This window comes from Schistocerca nitens, chromosome 4 (genome assembly GCF_023898315.1).
Source record: "Schistocerca nitens isolate TAMUIC-IGC-003100 chromosome 4, iqSchNite1.1, whole genome shotgun sequence".
NCBI lineage: Eukaryota > Metazoa > Arthropoda > Insecta > Orthoptera > Acrididae > Schistocerca > Schistocerca nitens.
This window is the reverse complement of record NC_064617.1, coordinates 349,647,305-349,669,117: the sequence shown is the minus strand read 5'-3', so window position 1 is coordinate 349,669,117 and position 21,813 is coordinate 349,647,305. Positions and strand designations below refer to the sequence as shown.

General features: G+C 44.0%; 1 protein-coding gene across 1 annotated transcript in view; it reads left to right on the top strand.

The window, feature by feature from the left end:
* The first annotated feature begins 9,057 nt into the window (after positions 1–9,057).
* LOC126251629 (leucine-rich repeat-containing protein 70) overlaps positions 9,058–21,813 on the top strand; it is a 630,906-nt gene continuing 618,150 nt past the window's right edge. Inside the window, exon 1 of the mRNA XM_049952173.1 lies at positions 9,058–9,077. The gene's annotated coding sequence lies outside the window, so the exon portion shown is untranslated. The remainder of the gene's footprint in view (positions 9,078–21,813) is intronic.

Below are 21,813 nucleotides of genomic sequence, written 5' to 3'. Positions count from 1 at the left end.
TGTTATCACCTTCGCTATGAATTTATTTAATTCATTTTCACAAAAGTCTAACATCTGCTTAATTTCTGAATCATTAAAAAACAAATCCACAATCTTTTTGCCAGTGTGAAAATTAGTGACGCTGATACTTTTCCAGCTTTCTCTCAAATGCTTAAAATCTGGTCAGCCAGGACTGCTTGTTACACCATGAACTTTACATTTAAATACACTTTTTAAGATAAGTACATATGTGAGATGATGATGTGGGAAATACAACTCCCTTCCCGATTTGTGTGCAAGTGAGACGCATTCTCCTTTAAGATGGCCAGCGTTTGAGGCACTGAGTCGCTGCAGAGAATTTGTACATTTTCTTCAGTAACCCAATACGTTAATGCATTCGAAACAGCGTTGGTCTGCTCTTTACCAGAACCATTCTGTACGTTTGGAATGTCAAAGAGCTGTTCACTGTCCCCAAAAATAACAGCGCTTGGAAGCTTTTCTTCTTGTGGCTCCCTGACATTCAATGCTATCAACAGTTTTACCATCCCAATGAACAGTAAGAACTGCAGTGATGTCATTCTTAAAACCTGATTTTATTATTTCAGGTCGTTCTCTTCTCTTTTTTCTCTCTGATTCTATAAAGATAAGAATTATTAATACAGATCTCTTCAGTACTGTGAGCAAGTGCTCTGCTGCTAACTGAAGAATGTATTCAGACTCTCAAATATATGACTATTTGAAATTGTAAGTTTCACATCACAGCCTGATTTTGACGTGTTTATCTTTTCGTTATTAGTCATATTTATTGCGATATTTCAAAGTTTAGTAACTCACTGCTCATTGTTTGAAGAATTTTCAGAGAATTAAGAGTACGAATTGCGAATTCTAATCTGAGGTAATCATAATTGGGCAGCCTGAAATTGTCTTCATATTTCGAAATGTGTCACAGAGAGCACAGAGAGAATGTTACGTTGAAGGATGGAGTGAAAAATATTGATTCGCCCGGCATTCAATCCCACTACCTTCCGGTTTCCAGCCACACGATCTACCGGTATATCACAACACACGCGAGTTTGCTCCAACTTGCTGCGTTCTCGAGGCGTTGCTGCTCTCTCTAGTCATTGCAGAAACGTTCCATGTGAATCAGTGTATCAACCGGGTTAGTAGAAACTGGATCAAAATCCCTACAGCAGTTCCTGAGATAAGTCTGCGTATATAGACCGGTGCGAGCATGCGACTTCAATTTACGAGGGAGGATCGCAAAGTAACGCACAACATTTTCTTCTCCCTTGGTACTGCAGCTGGAATTTTGAAATTTCACGACGATGTAGTTTGAAGTTTGCGCTACAGAGGGCATTTGTTTTCATGTGCAGCTCTAGTGAGAGAAGACTGAACTGTGACACAAGCATGGTGCGCATGTTACTGTCATCAGCTTTTGAATAGCAGTGAAATGCAACTCGATATTTATGGTCCAAAGGGCATAAAACGAGTGAAATTCACAGGGACATGCGTAGCGGGCAGGGGGACGACTGTATGGACTGCAGCAATTTCTGCAGGTGATGTGCATTCTTCCAACAGGACAATGTGGACCTTGATATTTCGTCACGCTGCGGGCGGCTGATAACCGTTGCCACCCCGCAGAATGTTGGAGCCATTGACGCAGCAATTTTGAACTGCTGGCGTGTGCAGCTGCAATCCTTATTGCAGCAGTACAATATTTTCTGCGGTGCGGTGTACGATATTGCTCATGCTATGTTGAAATTTCGTAAAGTTGGTGTTCGCTGGGTGCCAAAGAAATTGACAAACAACCACAAGGGACAGCATATGATTACAAGCTTGGATCACTGAATGCGTTACGCCGCAGATGGGCATGACTTCCTGAAAGGAATCGTCACAGGTGATGATTCTTCAGCATACCACTACACGCCGAAAACCAAGAAGGCCTCTATGGAATGGAAACAAGCTGTTTCCCCAGTACGAAAAAAATTCGGAGTGACTCTGTATCTTAGGAAAGTGCTTGTTACAGTATTCTGGGATATGCATGGTGTGCTTCTGGTGGATTTTTCGGAACACTGTGCCACTGTCAATGTTGCAGCCTACTTCAGTCCCAAACCGCGATGCTGCTACGGTCGCAGGTTCGAATCCTGCCTCGGGCATGGATGTGTGTGAAGTCCTTAGGTTAGTTAGGTTTACGTAGCTCTAGGTCTAGGTTACTGATGCTCTCAGATGTTGAGTCCCATAGTGCTTACAGCCATTTGAACCACTTTTTGTTGCAGCCCTTCATTAAAATTCTGATTAGGTTGCTTCGTGCCCTTCATGACAAACGTAACATTAATGCTAACAGTCTCAAAGTTCTTCATGACAAATTCCCGCCCCCTCCACAACCCCGCCCCTACCCCCTCATTTTGCTGCTCCTGTTCGTGAGAAAGTCGCCAAATTTGGGCGAGAGATTCTCCAGCATCCACCACACAGTCCGGACCTTGCACAGCCGGACTTTCGTCTGTTTGGTCCCACGAAGAAATTCTTGGTAGGCCTACGCTTTCCTACAGATGTATAAGTGAAATCAGCAGTCCGCAGACGGCTATGGCTATACTCCAACCAAACGGACTTCTACTAACAGGGCATACTGAAACTGGTACCACGTTGGGAGAAACGTGTAGATAACGTTGGTGACTGTGTACAAAACTAGACGAAAGATGTAAGTTCATTTGTGATTTTTCTTATTTGTTACCTATTAAACATTTTTTTCTAATAAAGCTCTTGTGCATTACCTTACGATCTTCCCTCGTATCACTGGAGCAGGTAACACACTACCCACTTGCATTATCTCTGCTGTGGCGTAGGACTAAATTTCGACAGTGAAATTTATAACAGGATCCTAAAATATAACACTGTCTGTAGAACAAGTATAAATTCGCAAAACGCCGCAAAAGGGACACATATGAAGTTTTACAAAGTTATGGCAGTACCTGCTACGCTTTATACATCTGAAAGCCGGTTCCCGAGCAAAAGGATATAAGCAGGACCGAGTTTGAGGAAACGAGATTTTTCCGTAGTGTTATTGCACCAGAGAATATCGCTTCAGAAATTATTTTAGAAATGAATTACAAGTTCACTGAATCCACGAGCAAATAGATCTAAACAGGAACCTGTAGATAGACTGCTTGAAAATATACTTTCAGTGCACATGCTTGACTGTAAACCTAGAGGGACAACACATAGGGGAAAAGCTCGGAAGCAATGTCTGGATTTTTATGAACGGAACAGCTGTTATCACCTAATCCATGAAGGGCGAAAAAAAAGGAATATGAATAAAATTACTTCGTAAGGCTATTTTCCCTGCTGGAAATGATAACGCTAACTTTTGGTGATTCATCGTTCATACGAGTAGAATATAAGTCTTTAACTGAGGGTGCCTTTACTTTACTTCTGTAAGGGACCTTAAGTCGACTTAAATCACGAAACGAAAGGAATAATGATACTGCATTCGATTTACCCACTGCTGAGTTTCCCTGCCTATTATAGGTAGTTAACAGACAAATTAAGTCCCTTTCTGACTAGTTAAATGAAAGAGAACTCTTGATTTGGAGTCGATGGAAGATAGTTATGTATCTTTCGCAAGTAACATTTATCCAGTGACACATTCTTCGTCTTAGATGCGGGATTTTTTGGCATGTTAGTTCATCGATTAGTCCGACATAAAGAAGTTAGATGTCTCGTACTGTAGATAAATAACTACTTTTATATTTGTGGCGCAGCAATCGCCGACATAGTGTAACTGAGGCGGAATAAGGGGAACCAGCCTGCATTCGCCGAGGCAGATGGAAAATCGTCTTAAAAACCACCCACAGGCTGGCCGGCACTCTGGACCTCGACGCTAATCCGCCAGGCGGATACTTGCCGGGGACTGGCACACCTTCCCGCTCGGGAAGCAGCGCGTTAGACCGAGCGGCTAGCCGGGCGGTACGATCGTGATAGACGGAGTAAACAAGGAAGTGCAGAAACCATGCACTACTGTACAGGGTGTTCCACAGATCTTGTTAGTCCTAGTAACTGTAAAGGGAAGATCTGGCTTCCCCACAGTTGCAAGTCATGCCGAAGATGTCATGTCTGAACGAGACAGAACACCATTGCTTGTAATAGTATTTCTTAACAAGAACTGCAACGATCGATCGACTATAAGGAACGTTCGGGTCCCACACTGCACCATTGGCCTCTAGGATAGTCTCAGATCACGGTATATAACTTTTCTTTTTGGGGGTCTTTGAGCCTTCCTTTCCAACAACTTTAGGGGAACTGTGACGTCGCAGAGCAACAGAAGCGAATGCAGTAACTCGTGGTATGCTTGCAAATGTATGGCAAGTGTTACGAAAACTTTGATTCCAAACTTATTTTAAAAGGTACCCAAGGGTTGTATGTACCACAGTATGTAAGCCCTCGTGAAACTAAATGTTTCTTTTGAAAGTGAACTGCCTTTAGTCCTATGCGTACGTTGAAATTGATCACAAATTCAGATCTTCGTTCTTGTGGAAGTAATACTGAAATCTGATGTATCGTTTTAAAAATTCAAAATTTGCCACTGATCTCAAAGGTATCGGCGGCTGCACGCTGCGCTGAATATGTTGCAGGGAACGCACGGCGAAGTAATTGCCAACATACGTAACCCCGTGTCGGTGACACTTCAGTGTTGATTCCTGTTCTGCTCCACTGTCGTCCTCGGAAGGAGCCGTGATAATGCTGAGTCTGAGCGTGTTGTATGCGCACTGGACGAGGAGAATGAGTAGTCTGAGACGCCTCATTGATGGAGCCGTGAGGGCCCCAGCATTGGCGCTGATGACCTCCCAGGGTCACTGGCTGAAGGAGCCGAGGCATCGCGTGCACGCTATCACTTTGGCGCGTCGTGCGTGCTGATTCTCTTACGAAGACTCGTAGGTGCTGCCGATGGTGACGTCCTTCTTAACCGTTTTTACTCATGTAATGTATTACCCCAGACATACTTGATGTATTGTCACAGACTTGTGCTGTGATAGAACATACCCTGACACGCACATAAATCAGCCACAAACATACGCACACGCACACACACAATTACCCACGCAGGGGACTGCAGTTCATCACGTGTTTTACGGACCAAGAGGTGCGTGACCTCCGGCAGCTCGTTGCATAGTGATAACGTAATCCATTCTAGACTGGAGCGCCAAAGAAACTGGTATAGGCATGCGTATTCAAATACAGAGATATGTAAACAGGAAGAATACGGCGCTGCGGTCGGCAACGCCTTTATAAGACAATAAGTGTCCGGCGCAGTTGTCAGATCGATTACTGCTGCAACAAGGCAGGTTATCAAGATTTAAGTGCATATGAACTTGGTGTTATAGTCGCCGCACGAGCGACGAGACACAGCATCTCCGAGGTAGCGGTTAAGTGGGGATTTCCAGGACGACCATTTCACGAATGTACCGTGAATATCAGGAATCCGGTAAAACATCAAATCTCCGACACCGCTGCGGCCGGAAAAAGATCCTGCAAGAAGGGGAGCAACGATGGCTGAAAAGAATCTTTCAACGTGACAGAAGCGCAACCCCTCAGCAAATCGCTGCAGATTTCAAAGTAGGGCCATCAACAAGTGTCAGCGTGCGAACCATTCAGCGAAACATCATCTATATGGGCTTTCGGAGCCGAAGGCCCACTCGTGTACCCTTAATTACTGCACAACACAAAGTTTTATGCCTTGCCTGGGTCCGTCAACATCGATATTGTACTGTTAATTACTGGAAACATGTTGCATGGTCGTACGAGTCTCGCTTCAAATTGTATCGGGCGATTGGCCGTCTGCGGGTATGGAGACAACCTCATGAATCCATGGACACTGTATGTCAATTGGGGACTGTTCAAGCTGATGAAGGCTCTGTAAAGGTGTAGGGCGAGTGCAGTTGGAGTGAAATGGGACCCCTGAAACGTCTAGATAGCACTCCTACAGGTACGCCAGAATCCTGTCTGATCATCTGCATCCATGTCCATTGGGCATTCCGACGGACTTGCAACGGGACAATGCGACACCCCACACATCCAGAATTGCTACAGAGTGGGGGAACACTCTACTGACTTTAAACACTTCCGCTGGCCACCAAGCTCCCCAGACATGGAAATTATTGAGCACATCTGAGATGCCTAGCCACGTGAAAAGATTGGCGGACTTAAATTTAAGGTTTAAGTTTGCGGTGGATATGTGTTGACCGCTGGTTGGTCCTAAAGTCGCCACACATACGTTATGGCCACAACAAATACGTAGACTATATACACAAAATTTGGTTGACATCCGCAGCTGAGCATCGTGGAACCAGATAATACATAGCTTCCTTGTAAAAGATTTATTATGTCTCTTACTCTTACGGATTTATTGACAACCCTGCAAGATTCATGGTGTCAATTCCCTCCAGCGCTACTTCAGACATTAGTCGAGCCCATCCATGTCGTGTTGTGGCACTTCCACGTGCTTGCGGGGGCCCTGGACGATATTAGACAGGTGTACCAGTTTCTTTCGCTCTTCAGTGTAATACGCTGACGAAAACGAATGTAACACCAAGAAGGAGTTGTTTGACATAAACGAAAGTTGGTAGGCCTATTACTACATCTGAAAGATGATGTCTATTCAAATTTGACGCTAGACATTCAAGAGTGGCGTTGATAGCGCCACTATGAGGATGTAAATATGGTTTCCTTTAAGTACAAGCCGTAACTGTCGTGAGCGTTAGGTACCTCTGAGATTGGACGCGGTGAGTTGATGTTAGTCAAGAATGCCTTTAAGGCGACAAGGACGCCGTTATCAACACCTCACGAGTATGAACGAGGTTGTGTAATAGGGCTACGAGAAGCTAGATGTTCCTTCTGCGATACCGGTGGGAATGCAGCCACTGTACGTGGTTGCTGGCAGCAGTGGTTACGATAATGTCTGGTCGCAGGAAGACGGGGCTCTGGACGGCCACGTGGCACTAGCGATAGGGAAGATAGTGTGCGGCATACGGCTTTGGCACAGCGTTCTACTGTACATACTTAGCTGCAATTCGAGTACCACAGTGCTACAACGAACTGTTACAGATCGGTTACTTCAAGAAAAGGTCGGAGGCATACGCACTGCAGCGTGCATTCCACTGATCCCATACCACCGCCGTTTGCGACTTCAGTAGTGTCAAGCGAGAGTTCATTGGAACACAGCACAGAGGTCTGTTGTGTTTTCTGAAGAGAGCTGGTTTTGGTTCGGTGCCAGTGGTGGCCGTATGTTGGTTAGAAGGAGGCCAATCGAGGGCCTGCAACCAGCCTGTCTGAGTGCTAGAAACATTGGACCGACAACTGGAGTTACGGTTTGGGCTGCAATTTCGTATGACAGCAGGAGCACTCTTGTGGGTATCCCACGCACCCTGACTGCAAATTTGTTCGCCAGTCTTGTGATTCGGCCTGTTGTGCTGCCGTTTATGAATAGAAAACAGCATTCCAGGGGGTGTTTTCCAACAGGATAGCGCTCGCACACTACAGCTGTTAGGCCTCATTCAGCACAATAGACGCCTGTTATGAAGTGGAGGTGTGTGAGTTAACAAGCATTTCACTCTCATTTAAATATATGGCCGAAAGAGGCAGCCTTCAGGAATTGTGAAACGAACCCTATCGTCCAGGACCGTGTGCCATGAGATGGAGAAATTCACATGCTCCACAGCGCGTCGACATGCCCTTTGGCCTGCTCGAACGAACACATATGGGACATCTTCAGACGATAACTCGAGCTTCATCCACAAACAGTGTTAACTGTCCATGCATCGACCGGCCAGGTGTAACAGGCATGGAACTCCATCTCACAAACGGACTTTCAGCACCTGTGCAACAAAATTCATGCACGTTTGCATGCTTGCATTCAATATTCTTGTGGTTACAAAGTTTATTAATGTACCAGCGTTCCACATTTGCAATTTTTTATCTCTTGCTTACGTTAACCAGTGATATTGCAATGTTAATAACTTATATGATACCAATATAGTCCCAAAATTTGATTACTCTGCATTGATTAGTTTTTGGTGCTGCGATGTTTTTTCTCTCAGTGTATTATAATGCATGTGGCGGCATCAGTGTGTGTGCAAGTACCTGCGACAGATGAATTGCTACTTTAGCAGATAGTCGTTAGTTTAGATAGAGAGTTTAGTTAAATGTTCTCGGTATGTCGTTGTTTGTTACGAGTTAATAAGTCTGCAGTAAAAATAACACTCCGAGTAAACGTCGTGTCCACAGCTTTTATGGGGGAATTACATCCTGTTGACATATTACTCATACCGAAGGTATTCCTAACTCTTACATTTTCACGACTAAACCATTGAACTGATTTCGATGAAATGTGATACGGAGATAGCTTGAACTCTGACGAAGAATGTAGGCCACCATAGTGTGTAGTACAAGATATTTGTTGATTTGAAGAATATTACGTAAAAAAGGGAAAAATACTAACCCTTTGAAAAAGCTGTTTACTCTTTGACTTTTATCATATTTTGAGAAAATTTCTTTATTGGTTCAGATTTTCTAAACAATACAGTTAAACCTAATGAATATAACGCTTATACAATCCTCAGCGTGTTTAATCAGTACTTCCGTACCAATATTATTAAATGTGAAAGTATCTCTGTCTGTTACGTTTTCCCGACTAAACCACTCAATTGAGTTCGATGAAATTTCGTACAGAGATAGATTGAATCTTGAGAAAAAACATTAGCTTCTTTAGAAATAAAAAGAATACTACCCCTAAAAGGGTGAATTAGGGAATGCATCCTGGTAGTTTTACTTTAGTGAACATAAATCACGTTAAAAATTTTTAAATTTCTTACGCAATGTGGATGTTGTATACTGTATAGCTACTTCAATAGCACGATGCATAGATAAGCGCTCCCTCCCACGCTCCTTCGCATGCGCTGATCCGCAGTGATGCTTGCGTGCTCTACTGCGTCGTGCATTGTGGCAGTCGTGTGAGGCGGGGGAAGGAGGTGGGAGAGGCTGGCGCAAATTTCCGCCTTTGCTTACCTGACCAAGCAGACTTGAGAGGGCAGCTGGCGTCGTTGCAGGTACAACAGTTTACATTCTCACTATAACATATAACATATAACATCATAAGAAAACTACTGATACCTGAGTGTAACTATGAGCAAAAGGTAGTTATGATATATTGGATGATATTCTTGTTGGGTCTACAGCTGAATAATACACTCCTGTCGAGTAAAAAACGGGAAACTTTGAACGACTAGAGATAGGGCGTTCATATTCACAGAACATGCACACTAGTATGTTCTGCAGAAATGATTAGCATTTGAACCATATCAGCCCGCGGGTTCGAGATCAACATCGATATCACAGCGCAACAACACCTGCCGGTAAAATGTGCCAGCGACTCTTGTTGCCGTATAAACTGAAGGTAATGCTTCTCTGCCTCGTGATGACTGGGTGTTGTGTGATGTCCTTAGGTTAGTTAGGTTTAAGTAGTTCTAAGTTTTAGGGGACTGGTGACCATAGATGTTAAGTCCCATAGTGCTCAGAGCCATTTGAACCATTTTTTGAAGGTAATGGATCAGTGTGGTTCACGGAAGGCCTCAAAGCACAATGAGATGGGTCACGTTGCACCACCCAGACCATCCCTCAAGAAAATCGACACCTCATCCAAATGGCATTGCGGGGCACATCTGCGTCCTTCTCGGTTCTGGCGCAACAGTGTATCACATCGTACGCTGTGTGGGGCGACAGTCCGTCGCTGTTCATTGCAGCACAGGTTACGTGCGCATCCTTCACTTCTTCACCTACCTTTGAAAAATGTGCAGAAACATGCTAGATGGCAATGGTGTACGCAACGGCGTCACTGAGGTCAGGAATGACATCACATAGTGATTCTGGACGAATCCAGGTTCTATTTGTTTGGAAATGATCGCTGCATTTTGGTTTTGCACAGACAGGGGGAGCGGCGTCATAGTGACTGCATTTGCACAAGACATACTGCGCCAACTCAAGGCCACATGGTGTGATGTGCTATTGAGTACAACCAAAAATCACAATCAGTGCGTTTCCAGAGCCTGTGACCAGCGTCACCTACGTGACTGACATCCTGCGACCCGTAGCCATACCATTTCTGCACAGCACCCCAGACGCCATTTTTCAGCAAGGCATTGCAGTACCACATGTTGCTGCACGAACACGTGCCTTCTTGGTATCACAGGATGTTAACTTTTGCCCCGGCCTGCCAGACTTGTCGCCAATTGAAAATCTGTGGGATGTGGTGAAACGACAGGTGCAGCACTGTGACCCAACGCCAACTACCACAGATGAACTTTGGAACCAGGTGAATGCAGCATGGATGACTTTACCAAAGGACACCATTCGCGCCTTATACGTGTCGATGCCTTCACGCATGGAACAGGTTATCAGGGATAAAGGCGGACCCTGTGCCTACCAGGCAACAGGACACATTCTGAACGGAGGTGACGGAACTGCTAATCATTTCTGCAGAATGTACTAATGTACATGCCCTGTGAATTTGAACGTCCTTTCTCCAGTCGTTCAAGGTGATCAGTTTTTTTTTTTCTGCACATGAGTGTGCAGTCATCTAGAACAACATTTCATCGGTCCATCTGGTCACCTTCTTCACATGAAGCCGAAACTGATACACACTGTGAAAGATTTATGCGCCACTGAAGCCCAGCAGCGCCTGTGCGAAGTAGAGAGCCTGTATAGGGAGAGAGTGGCCAACCGGACGATACGGCGGCCATTTTTCTGCCAAACTGCGGGCGGGACTTTTCAATGGCCAGTAGTGGAGTAGTGGAGTACACACTCACCGATTCAAAAACACACGACAATATGGCGAAATCATTCGTCAAATGCCTTTGTTTGTAAGAATAATGTGTTATAATAATTTTCACACAGCCAATTTACAGGTCTGTTTTCAAATTTAACTATGTATATTGCAAGTTGTTTTATATGTAGTATAAAGCAAAAACGACTTACTTCACATAGATAAGAGTACTTGGTTGGTTTCCACAAGGCTCCTGTTTGATTTATGTCAGCCCTGTTGACTGCGACTGCCCACTGCTTTCGTCTTTCTTCATTGCGTGGAAATGCTAACAAGCGAAATCCACCTTCGCCTCTATTGGAACTACCAAACGCAACACAACGTGGCATCGTTTAAGAACGTCTGCAGAACGAATTACAGATGTCAGAAACAATACTGTACAATTACTAACGTGTTTACTTCAAACATGTAGGCCTACCGACTTCATCACAAAACGCTTCATTATTTCAACTCGTATTTAAGATCGCAAACGCTAATTACGTACTAAAAACGATATACAACTAAATCGAACGTGCAGGCACAACGCATAACAAGTCTCTCAATAATTCAGATACCTTTTAATCGTTTCCAATAGTCCTCTGAACTTCAATTCAACTCAAAAGCACGGCGAACATAGGAAGTGCGAGAGACGTTTGGCGCCATTTTTCTGCCGAAGCTAATCAACCAATCACGGGCAACTTCACCTACGGCCACTCTCTCTGTGTACAGGCTCTCTAGTGCGAAGTCGTCGCTGCTGCCCCCTAGCGCATGTGAGCACACAACACCCAGCCTGCAAGAACGATCAATCGACTATCGAGTACCTCTGTCAATACATTCTGCTGGCTGTCGACGTCCGTTGTTTTTTGTCAGATGAAACAGAATTCCAAATTTTGCTTAAGGCTTGACCCTTTTCTCCCTTTGTAACGTTGTCTGTGAGTCTAACTTCGATGATTCCTTAAATATACAGTCACAGCAGCGAGATGCAGCCGCATCTACTCGTGTTTCATCATAAATCAATGTGTGACCCTTGGTTAGACGGTACTCCACCATTGCGGGTTTCTCAGGTTGTCGTAGTCGTATGGCGATGGTGCTGAGCGCATCTGTTGGATGGTTTGACTTGTCTGGCCAATTTAAGTTGACCCACAGGGGCAGGATTTTGTAATCGCCGGACTTCCTCAATCCTAGACCATCTTCTACCGAGACAAAGAGCTTTCTATTCATAACTCGCGGACGAAACACACTTTCGGCATTATATCTTCTTTTTAGAATCTTTCCTACTGCGTCTTCTACTGGTTCCAGCGAAGGTCCAAACGCGATAGAATGACAGATCTGTTTGCAATTGTAGCCTTTCTGCTTCAACGCTGACTGTAGGTTTTCCAACACTTGTGTCAAGCTTCCCGACCCCGAAGTGGCGTAAGCCCTTCTTGCCATCGCCCATAGGACCTCTGTGCGTTGGTGCGCTGAATGGCAACTCGTTCCATGTAGGTGCTATAAATACAATGTCCCAGAATGAAAACGTCCCTTCCATACAGAAATACATCCAGGAACGGAAGTTTTCAGTCCCTTTGTACTTTCATTGTGAACTTGATGCTGGGATGAAAATAATTAAAATGATCCAGAAAACTGTGAAAGACAGCTGACACTTCGAGAAGCTTCCTTCTACTTCAATAGTATTTTGTACATGTCGAAACAGTGAGCGCATTTTTTTCTTGTTTTTATTTAAAAGCGAAGTTGATTGAAACAAATTTTGTGTCTGCCTGTACATCCGCTGCAATGAATTTATGAAGACAAACTGCCCTAAAACATCAGCTCTATGGCAGACACTGATACGAACAAGTAAGTGTGCTGTTAAATGAGCTAAATTAAAATCATAGATGACGTAACATCACAGAGGTATGAATTCCTGAAGGGACAAAAACATGAAATTGTATTTTGTTCAAGATAAATCATCAAAATATATCCACAGTCCAACTAAACACCGTAGTAAATCTTGAGTTTTATTAAAGAAATACCGCCTCGAGATGAATATGGGATGGTAGCGACCTTGTTGTTGATCTAGATGGTCGCCATGTTCGTGTACAGGGTGGTAAGACACAGTTCAGAAAGCATGTAAACGTGTAGCAGGATAGGATGTGTTGAGAAATGATGTTAAGAAACAAATTCGATATGTTGCACCGTTTCAAAGTTAATTAGCATTGTAGTTAGCCAATCAGGCCGTCAGGAGCACAAATTCATCCGGCCTTCCAGGAACGAATAGTATCAGTTGCTCTCATAGCGGTTCTAGACGCTTGAGTCAGGAACCGCGCGCCTGATACGATCGCAGGTTCGAATCCTGCCTCGGGCATGGGTGTCTGTGATGTCCGTAGGTTAGTTAGGTTTAAGTAGTTTAAGTTATAGGGGACTGATGACCTCAGATGTTAAGTCCCATAGTGCTCAGAGCCATTTGACCCATTTTTTGTTCTCATAGCGTAGACGATAGCGTTCGAGTATGCTCTGCCATGTCAAATTTTTGTATCGCTGTTGTTCGGTTTTAGGAAAACAAACGAAAACGCCTTTGACGATACCGTATCTGACAGGGCACTTGAATTTGCGCGCGCACCGGCCTGACTGGCTAACTTCAATGCAATTTACCTCGGAAATCGCGAAATGAATCGGATCTTTTTCTGAACAGTTATTTGTCAAAACAACGTACGCTGCAATACTGCAACACCCTTAGAAGCATTACAGATAGTGTCTGACCACACCCAATGTGCCGTGCACTGCAGCAGAATCCACCACTGAGATATTTGAACTTTTTTTCAATTTTTCTTTGTTTTTTTTATTAAACTTGTTTGGAGAACTGGATTCGAACCCAGACCCTTCCCTTTCAAGGGCAGTGGTCTTACATATCGAGCTATGCCAGCACGATTTATAAATTGTCCTTCACATCTACAAATCATCCAGTAACTCTCTCGTTTTTTCTAGATAAAACTGAAATTGTGAAGGCGCCTCGTGAGTTGTGCGTCAATAACTCACTCATTAAGATCATTTCTCACTAAAGGCAAGGATTTGAGGCCTACTTTCGTACACGGTTTTAACCTCTCAGAAAGATTCAAAACTGTTTTCACTTTATTGGTGTCTGATCTTTTCAGATTAGTTACAATATTGTACTTACCGGTAATTAGTTCTGTCAACAAATCATGCAAATGATAGAATTAGGAATGGGAACTTACATGCTTATTTCTAATACTAATAGTCCTCAAATTATTTCTTTATCTTGTGCGATTTTCTACGCTGCTGTAACCACAGAAGTACAGAATAGTTCTAGCTCACCCCTGAAGACTGTTTCTTTAAATGCTACGAATAATTTTCTTTGAACGATTTGGCAATTGTCAACTAAATCAAATGGTAGTTTTATTCCTTCTTTTTTAAGAAAAGAAAAATGCTGTGTTACACGCGAGGCTTAGAGATCGATAGCCCCCGTCCAGTCCTTCTCTGCACACGTTTCGTCCCTTGTTAAAGCCCCTTGATAGGGATCTCGCATGCTCCAGTGATATTCTGACATAGAACCTGCAAGCCCCTTGTAACAGTCTTTCGCAGGCGAGCAGCAAGTTTCCTGTACTTCAACAACGATCCGAAGGCTCTCATTTATCTCGCTCACGGCCGGTCCTGTGTTTTTCTTTACGGTCCCAGTTATTTTTTTCCACCACTTGACAGCTTCAAAGTAAGAAACATCTGTCCTGCTACCAAAAACTGCCGAATGTGACGCCTGAGAATTTTCAGGTGTTGTAAGTGCTTATAATGTCCTCTGTCACTGTGTCCGATGCTGATGTGCAAACTGCATAAAATTCCAAAGAGACAGCTTCTAACTATTTTCAGGTGTGCACTGTAGGATAGTTGTGCAATTTCTACACCACCATTCGACGCAACGCTTGAGAACATTTCAAGCAAAAACTGCCGTGCTCATATCTTGTGATACCAGTGCAGTCGGAGATTCTCAAGTCAACAGGTGACTTGGACAACGTTGTTTCAACTGTTGGTGAGAGAAATATTCGTACACTAAGTCTGTAAATAAAATGTTTGTATTAGAATATCATATCGAGCCCACGGTCTACTCATAACGTCCTAAATATCTTTTTAGCAAGGAGATATTTTCATTTAGAAATGTCAATACCATTAACGTGTGCAGAAGTGTGTAGCATTAAATTAACAAATATCCACATGTCTTTGGTAAAGGTGCATCTTTTTCCAGTAACCACTTGCCGAAGATACTTATCTGTGAAAAGTACACCGCTTTTTCCAAATTCTGTGTCGAATGACCTGGTCGGTGATGTAATGTTGCAACTTACAGTTCTTTATTTGCAGTTATTAGAGTAGAGTCTGGAACCTAAACTAAGAAACATTGTGCATTCGCTTTAGGAGCGTCAGAGTGTTTGTCCATTAGTGGATAGTATGTAGCCTTTCCACTTTCCCTGGAATACGATACATTGGCCATGATTATGTGTAGCGAATTTTTTGGAAGGGTATCGATTCCAAACAAACTTTAGAGGAACGATGTGGAAAGCTATATGACAAATCACCAACATTGCAAAAAATGGTTCAAATGGCTCTGAGCACTATGGGACTTAACATCTTTGGTCATCAGTCCCCTAGAACTTACAAATACTTAAACCTAACTAACCTAAGGACATCACACACATCCATACCTGAGGCAGGATTTGAACCTGCGACAGTAGCGGTCACGCGGTTCCAGACTGAAGCGCCTAGAACCGCACGGCCACACCGGCCGGCACCAGCATTGCAGTTAAGTATACAGTATTACTGCGAAATAATGTAAATACAATGATTAATTTATAATGCTTATTCGAATTTATCATTAAAATGAAATGATCCGGGCGCCAGTTTTATTTCTGAAATCAACTGGTCATAGCAAGACTTCATGTAAGAATCAGTAACACGTGTATTGCTGACGTGGATCATTAGTAAATTTTCAAATTAAAGGGATTACAAAATATTTACGTAAGTCAAATTCATACTCAGAACTTTAGAGTTCTTAACGTAATAATAAACAGAGTGATAACTGAATGGGTTGCAATAGTGCGCGATGCGATATTAATGACGTAGCGTAACCTCATTATAATCTTTATTGTTATGGATTTTGATAGAAAAACTTTTCTAAATACTGAAAATGTCACTTTAAAAATTACTTCAGGTAAACATTAATGACTAAAAAGCAACAGTAAAACCCATGACAACGCTGGGATAAGATGGCCAAGATATCTATACATAAAATTAGGAGAAGAACAGAAAATGAAAGTGTCAGGTTCCACCCGCCTCCTTTGACCCCTGACGTAATTGTGTGACTACATTGAGGCGCAGCGTGTTCGAAGTGGGTTGTTTTTGCAGACCTTTTAGAGAACGCAGTGGCGCCCTCTAGTGTGTCTAATTGACTGTGAGTGACGTTAGTTAGCACGGCACTCGACTTAGTGTTGTGTGTCACTCGATGTTTCGGGAGTCAGTTTTTGTCGGCTTGACAGTAACTTACTTTGCGCCGTTACTTTTCGGCTACTGGATTGTTTTCGGTTCTGCAATTGTTAGTTCGTTGTGTTGTTAATGGTTTGAAAGCTATTTTTTGGAGTTGCATTTGGTACTATGTAAGAATTTTACAACGGAATTTGCTAGTCGTTCCTTGGTTGGTGCTATGGGTGACTATGTGGCAGGAGGAGGAAATTAGTGTTTAACGTCCCGTCGACAACGAGGTCATTAGAGACGAAGCGCAAGCTCGGTTGAGGGAAGGATGGGGAAAGAAATCGGCCGTGCCCTTTCAAAGGAACCATCCCGGCATTTGCCTGAAGCGATTTAGGGAAATCACGGAAAACCTAAATCAGGATGGCCGGAGACGGGATTGAACCGTCGTCCTTCCGAATGCGAGTCCAGTGTGCTAACCACTGCGCCACCTCGCTCGGTCGACTATCTGGCGTTTACAATTATATGTCTACAATTATACAGGGTGGTCCATTGATCGTGACCTGGCCAAATATCTCACGAAGTAAGCGTAAAACGAAAAAACTACAAAGAACGAAACTTGTCTAGCTTGAAGGGGGAAGCCAGATGCCGCTATGGTTGGCCCGCTAGATGGCGCTGCCATAGGTCAAACGCATATCAACTGCGTTTTTTTAAACAGGAACTCCCCTTTTTTTATATTCATATAGTACGTAAAGAAATACGAATGTTTTAGTTGGACCACTTTTTTCGCTTTGTGATAGATGGCGCTGTAATAGTCACAAACGAATAAGTACGTGGTATCACGTAACAGCCGGCCGTTGTGGCCGAGCGGTTCTAGGCACTACATCCTGGAACCTCGCTACCGCTGCGGTCGCAGGTTCGAATCCTGCCTCGGGCATGGATGTGTGTGACGGCCTTAGGTTAGTTAGGTTTAAGTAGTTCTAAGTTCTAGGGGACTGATGACCTCAGCAGTTGAGTCCCATAGTGCTCAGAGCCATTTGAACCATCACGTAACATTCCGCCAGTGCGGACGGTATTTGCTTCGTGATACATTAACCGTGTTAAAATGGCTCAGCAGAATGCCCTCTGCAATCAAGAGTTTGAAGGTCAACGGTTCCCAATCCTGTCCGAGGATAGCTGTGGCATCAGCGTAAATGAAAGTCATGGTGTGTCGGCCCTTCTTGGGCGCCGGTACGCTGTCAGAGTCTGTCCGTGAACGCATACAGCAATTTTGGTGGATGAAGTAGCATTTCCCGGATAAATGCAACGGCTGACGCACAGCGACAGTAAGCTTCCCGTCCAGCAGCGCAGCGCGGCGTACGGCGATTTACATTGGTTCCGTTGGTGTGTCTTTCTTATGTTAGTTCTATTAGTTCTTATTTCTGAAAAATAAAAGCTCTGTTGTTGGATCTGTGCAAACTTGTGAAACAGCCTGTAGGTGCTCCTCGTGACGTAGAGGGTAGGGAGTGTGGCGACTCGCCTGCTCGCTCCTCATTTTGTAGCCAGACTGTACCAACATCTTCCAGATCACCGCCGACGTCCGATCCTTTCCTTTCCCTAAGCCTCGAATTTATCATTCCTGAGTGTATAATCCGATATTACATGTCTCGCTTAGGATAGTAGCCTCCTCTACTAGCAGCCGCCAGGTATTTCTCACTTGCTGCTAAGGATTTTTCTGTGTTGTCTATCTTACGTTGTATAAGTTAAATAAATGGTTCAAATGGCTCTGAGCACTATGGGACTTAACTTATTAGGTCATCAGTCCCCTAGAACTTAGAACTAATTAAACCTAACTAACCTAAGGACATCACACACATCCATGCCCGAGGCAGGATTCGAACCTGCGACCGTAGCGGTCGCGCGGTTCCAGACTGTAGCGCCTAGAACCGCTCGGCCACCACGGCCGGCATAAGTTAAATACAGAGCTCGCCAACTCCAGTACCTCATTACCTGATACCCTAATACTCGTATCAAAATCTGTCATATACGTTTGATACTTGTTTGCATAATGTTGCATGTTTTAATCGTTTTGTGTTGATCAGACTGGCAATCACCTCAATTAATCAACTGAACATTTTAAGCACAAACTAAGCCCATAGAAACTGTTCTAAAACTTAATGTCTCATTTTGCAACTAATTAAATCAGAATTGTAGACATAACATGTTAGGGCCGAAAGTATGCGCTATGACATCAGAGTATGTTCTAGCATAACAAAAACAAGTTCTGATATCTCGACATCTCCTGGGTATACCTGGAATTTCCTTCTAGCGTCCGTATTAGTTGCTGAGAACCTCTTCCAAGGGACTTGGAATTCCATTTCGGTACTCCCTAATACATGTCCCAATCTGTACTCAGTATTGTTACACTGAGGTACGCTTGCTGTTTCACCAACCTCGTGACTGACTACTACGTGGTCTGTGAAAGTCAAATGGCTCCAAGCACTATAGGACCTAACATCTGACGTCATCAGTCCCCTACACTTAGAACTACTTAAACCTAACTAACCTAAGGACACCACACATGTCCATGCCCGAGGCAGGATTCGAACCTGCGGCCGTAGTAGCAGCGCGGTTCCGGACTGAAGCGCCTAGAGCCGCTCGGCCACAGCGGCCGCCCGTGTGTGAAACGAAGGACGCTGTACATCATCTCCAGCAACGGCTAAATCGTCACGTTTGTGTTTTCTCTTTATCCCCTTTTAAACAAAATAAAATATTTTTTCTGCATATGGCAGTACTTTCCAAGAAATTGGCAGTTGTTATATTTGTATACTAATGATAAATTAATAATTTATTCTTAAATTCTATCATCATGGGAAGCAAGAAAAGTAAACGCTACAAAAGACAGAAAATATTGTGAACTTTGTCGATCGCTAAGTCCTGTAAAAAGGGAACGAATATAGAATTTGCTAAGGAGTCGTCAAGCTTCCAGTTTCCGTTGGGGTCACTATCATCGTTTACGCTAGCGCCTGACGCGTTCAGCTAAATGATTAAGTTACAATGAAACTGGCATTTTGTTGGCATTGACAGTATCCCCTTTCACTTACCAGAGCCACACTGAAGAGCCATAGAAACTGGTACACATGTCTTATATCGTGTACGGTCCCCGCGAGCACGCAGAAATGTCGCAAGACGACGTGGTGTGAATTCGACTAACATCTGAAATAGTGCTGGAGGGAATTGACACCATGAATCCTGCAGGGCTGTTCATAAATCCGTAAGAGTACGAGAGGCGTGGAGATCTCTTCTGAACAGCACGTTGCAAGGCATCCCAGATATGCTCAGTAATGTACATGTATGCGGCGTTTAATGGCCAGCGGAAGTGTTTGAACTCAGAAGAGCGCTCCTGGAGTCACTCTGTAGCAATTCTGAACGTGTGGGGTGTCGCATTGTCCAGCTGTAGTTGTGCAAGTCCGTTGGAATGCACATTGGACGTGAATGGATGCAGGTGATCAGACAGGATGCATACGTACGTGTCACCCGTCAGAGTCGTATCTAGACGTATCAGGGGTCCCATATCACTGCAACTGCACTTGCCCCACATCATTACAGAGCCTCCACCAGATTGAACAGTCCCCTGCGGATATGCAGGGTCCACGGATTCATGAGGTTGTCTCCATACCCGTACCCATCCATCAGCTAGATACAATTTGAAACGAGACTCGTCCTACCAGGCAATATGTTTTCAGTCATCAACAGTCCAATGTAGGTTTTGACAGGCCCAGGCGAGGCGTAAAGTTTTGTGTCGTGCAGTCATCAAGGGTACACGAGGGGGCCTTCTGCTCCGAAAGCCCATATCGATGATGTTTCGTTGAATGTTTTGCACGCTCACACCTGTTGATGCCCCAGCACTGATATCTGCAGCAATTTGCGGAAGGATTGCACTTACGTCACTTTGAACGATTCTCTCCAGTCATCGTTGGTACCGTTCTCGCACGATTTTTTTTCCGCCTGCAGCGATGTTGGAGGTTTGATGTTTTACCGGATTACAATAGTGAAATGGTCATACAGGAAAATCCCCACTTCATCGCTACCTCGGATATGTTGTGTACAATCGCTCGTGCGCCGAGTATAATACCACGTTCAAACCCACTTAAATCTCGATAAGCTGCCATTGTAGCAGTAGTAACCGCTCTAACAACTGCGCCAGACCCTTGTTGTCTTACATAGGCGTTGCCGACCGGAGCGCCGTATTCTGTCTGTTTACCTACTCCGTTTCCTCCAAGTATGTTCCCCTGCGTGCTCAGCATTAATTTAACTTCCATTTTCTCTTCTTCCTTTTCTGGCAATGTATATTTATATGAAAACTGTCGAGTTGTACTGTGGTTCTGAATGTTATTTTAACCGTAGCTCACCGTTCAAGTGGCTTAGTTAGTCAGGACGAAGATCGGATGCACGTAACGGCTTACCACACCTAATAGGATCAATCCTAGTAAAGCGCTCTAGGCATTCAAATCAATCTTCGAATTGATGGTCGCTTTACTTTTTTACTGTCCAATGAATAAACGTTCGCGTGAAGGCTGCTAAGCTCTTACAACGAACAATATTTTAAAGCCCATCGTAGAAATGTTACACAGAGCTCTCCACACGATTACGTTAATAACGTGTAAGCGCAAGTGCTCGTAGAAAAGCAATTTCTCAGCTGTCAGCGCTGGGGTATACAGAGGTTTTGCTGCCGTACAATCCAATGAAAACAAACAACTTCGTGCGGTAACCCCGCAACTTGAAGGACAGACTGCAGCGCCGCAGACAGCGTGTTTTACAAACAGATGACTGAATCCTAAGACGAGCAATTCTTGTGATAAACGTGATACAACTATTGGGTTGGTTCTGAAGTTCCTAGCGTTTTCTCATAACTTTAATAAACGCAACAGATACACATAAAAGAGACTTTAATCGTTAATTATATATATTCTCTTTCACCATTTATAACTGTCTGCGAACGCTGGGTAGTTTTCGATTTCACGACTGTAAAAATCTCGTGGTTTGGAGACGAAGAACTTCTCGAGCCATATTTGGTGAACATTTTCATCCAGAATGGAAGTTCGTTGAAGGTTGATTGCAAGAGAGCGAAAAAGGTGAAAATCTGAGGGCGCAAGATTGCGTGAATAAGTTGAGTGCGGAATGACTTCCCAACCCAGCTGCTGTGTAGTGATTTTTGTCAGTCTAGCAGAATGCGGATAGCATCGCTTCACCCTGTCCACCTGGTCGTTGTTCTTGGACTACGTCTGCAAGACGTCACAGTTGTTGTTGGCAATAAATGTCAGCAGTCATGTGTCCACGTCTGGGGAGTAATTCGTAGTACACCACACCGTCGTTGTTCCACCAGAGGTATAACACCATCTATAGTGGATACCGTAGGTCCCTGTACAAGGAGTGGCTGCTTTGTTTGAGCTCAACCATTCACTTCTTTTCCTTATGTTAACATAAAGGCACCACTTCTCGTCACCAGTAGCGATACGGGATAGGAATGGTCGGCCTTGTTCACAAGCCAGTTGATGACGTGC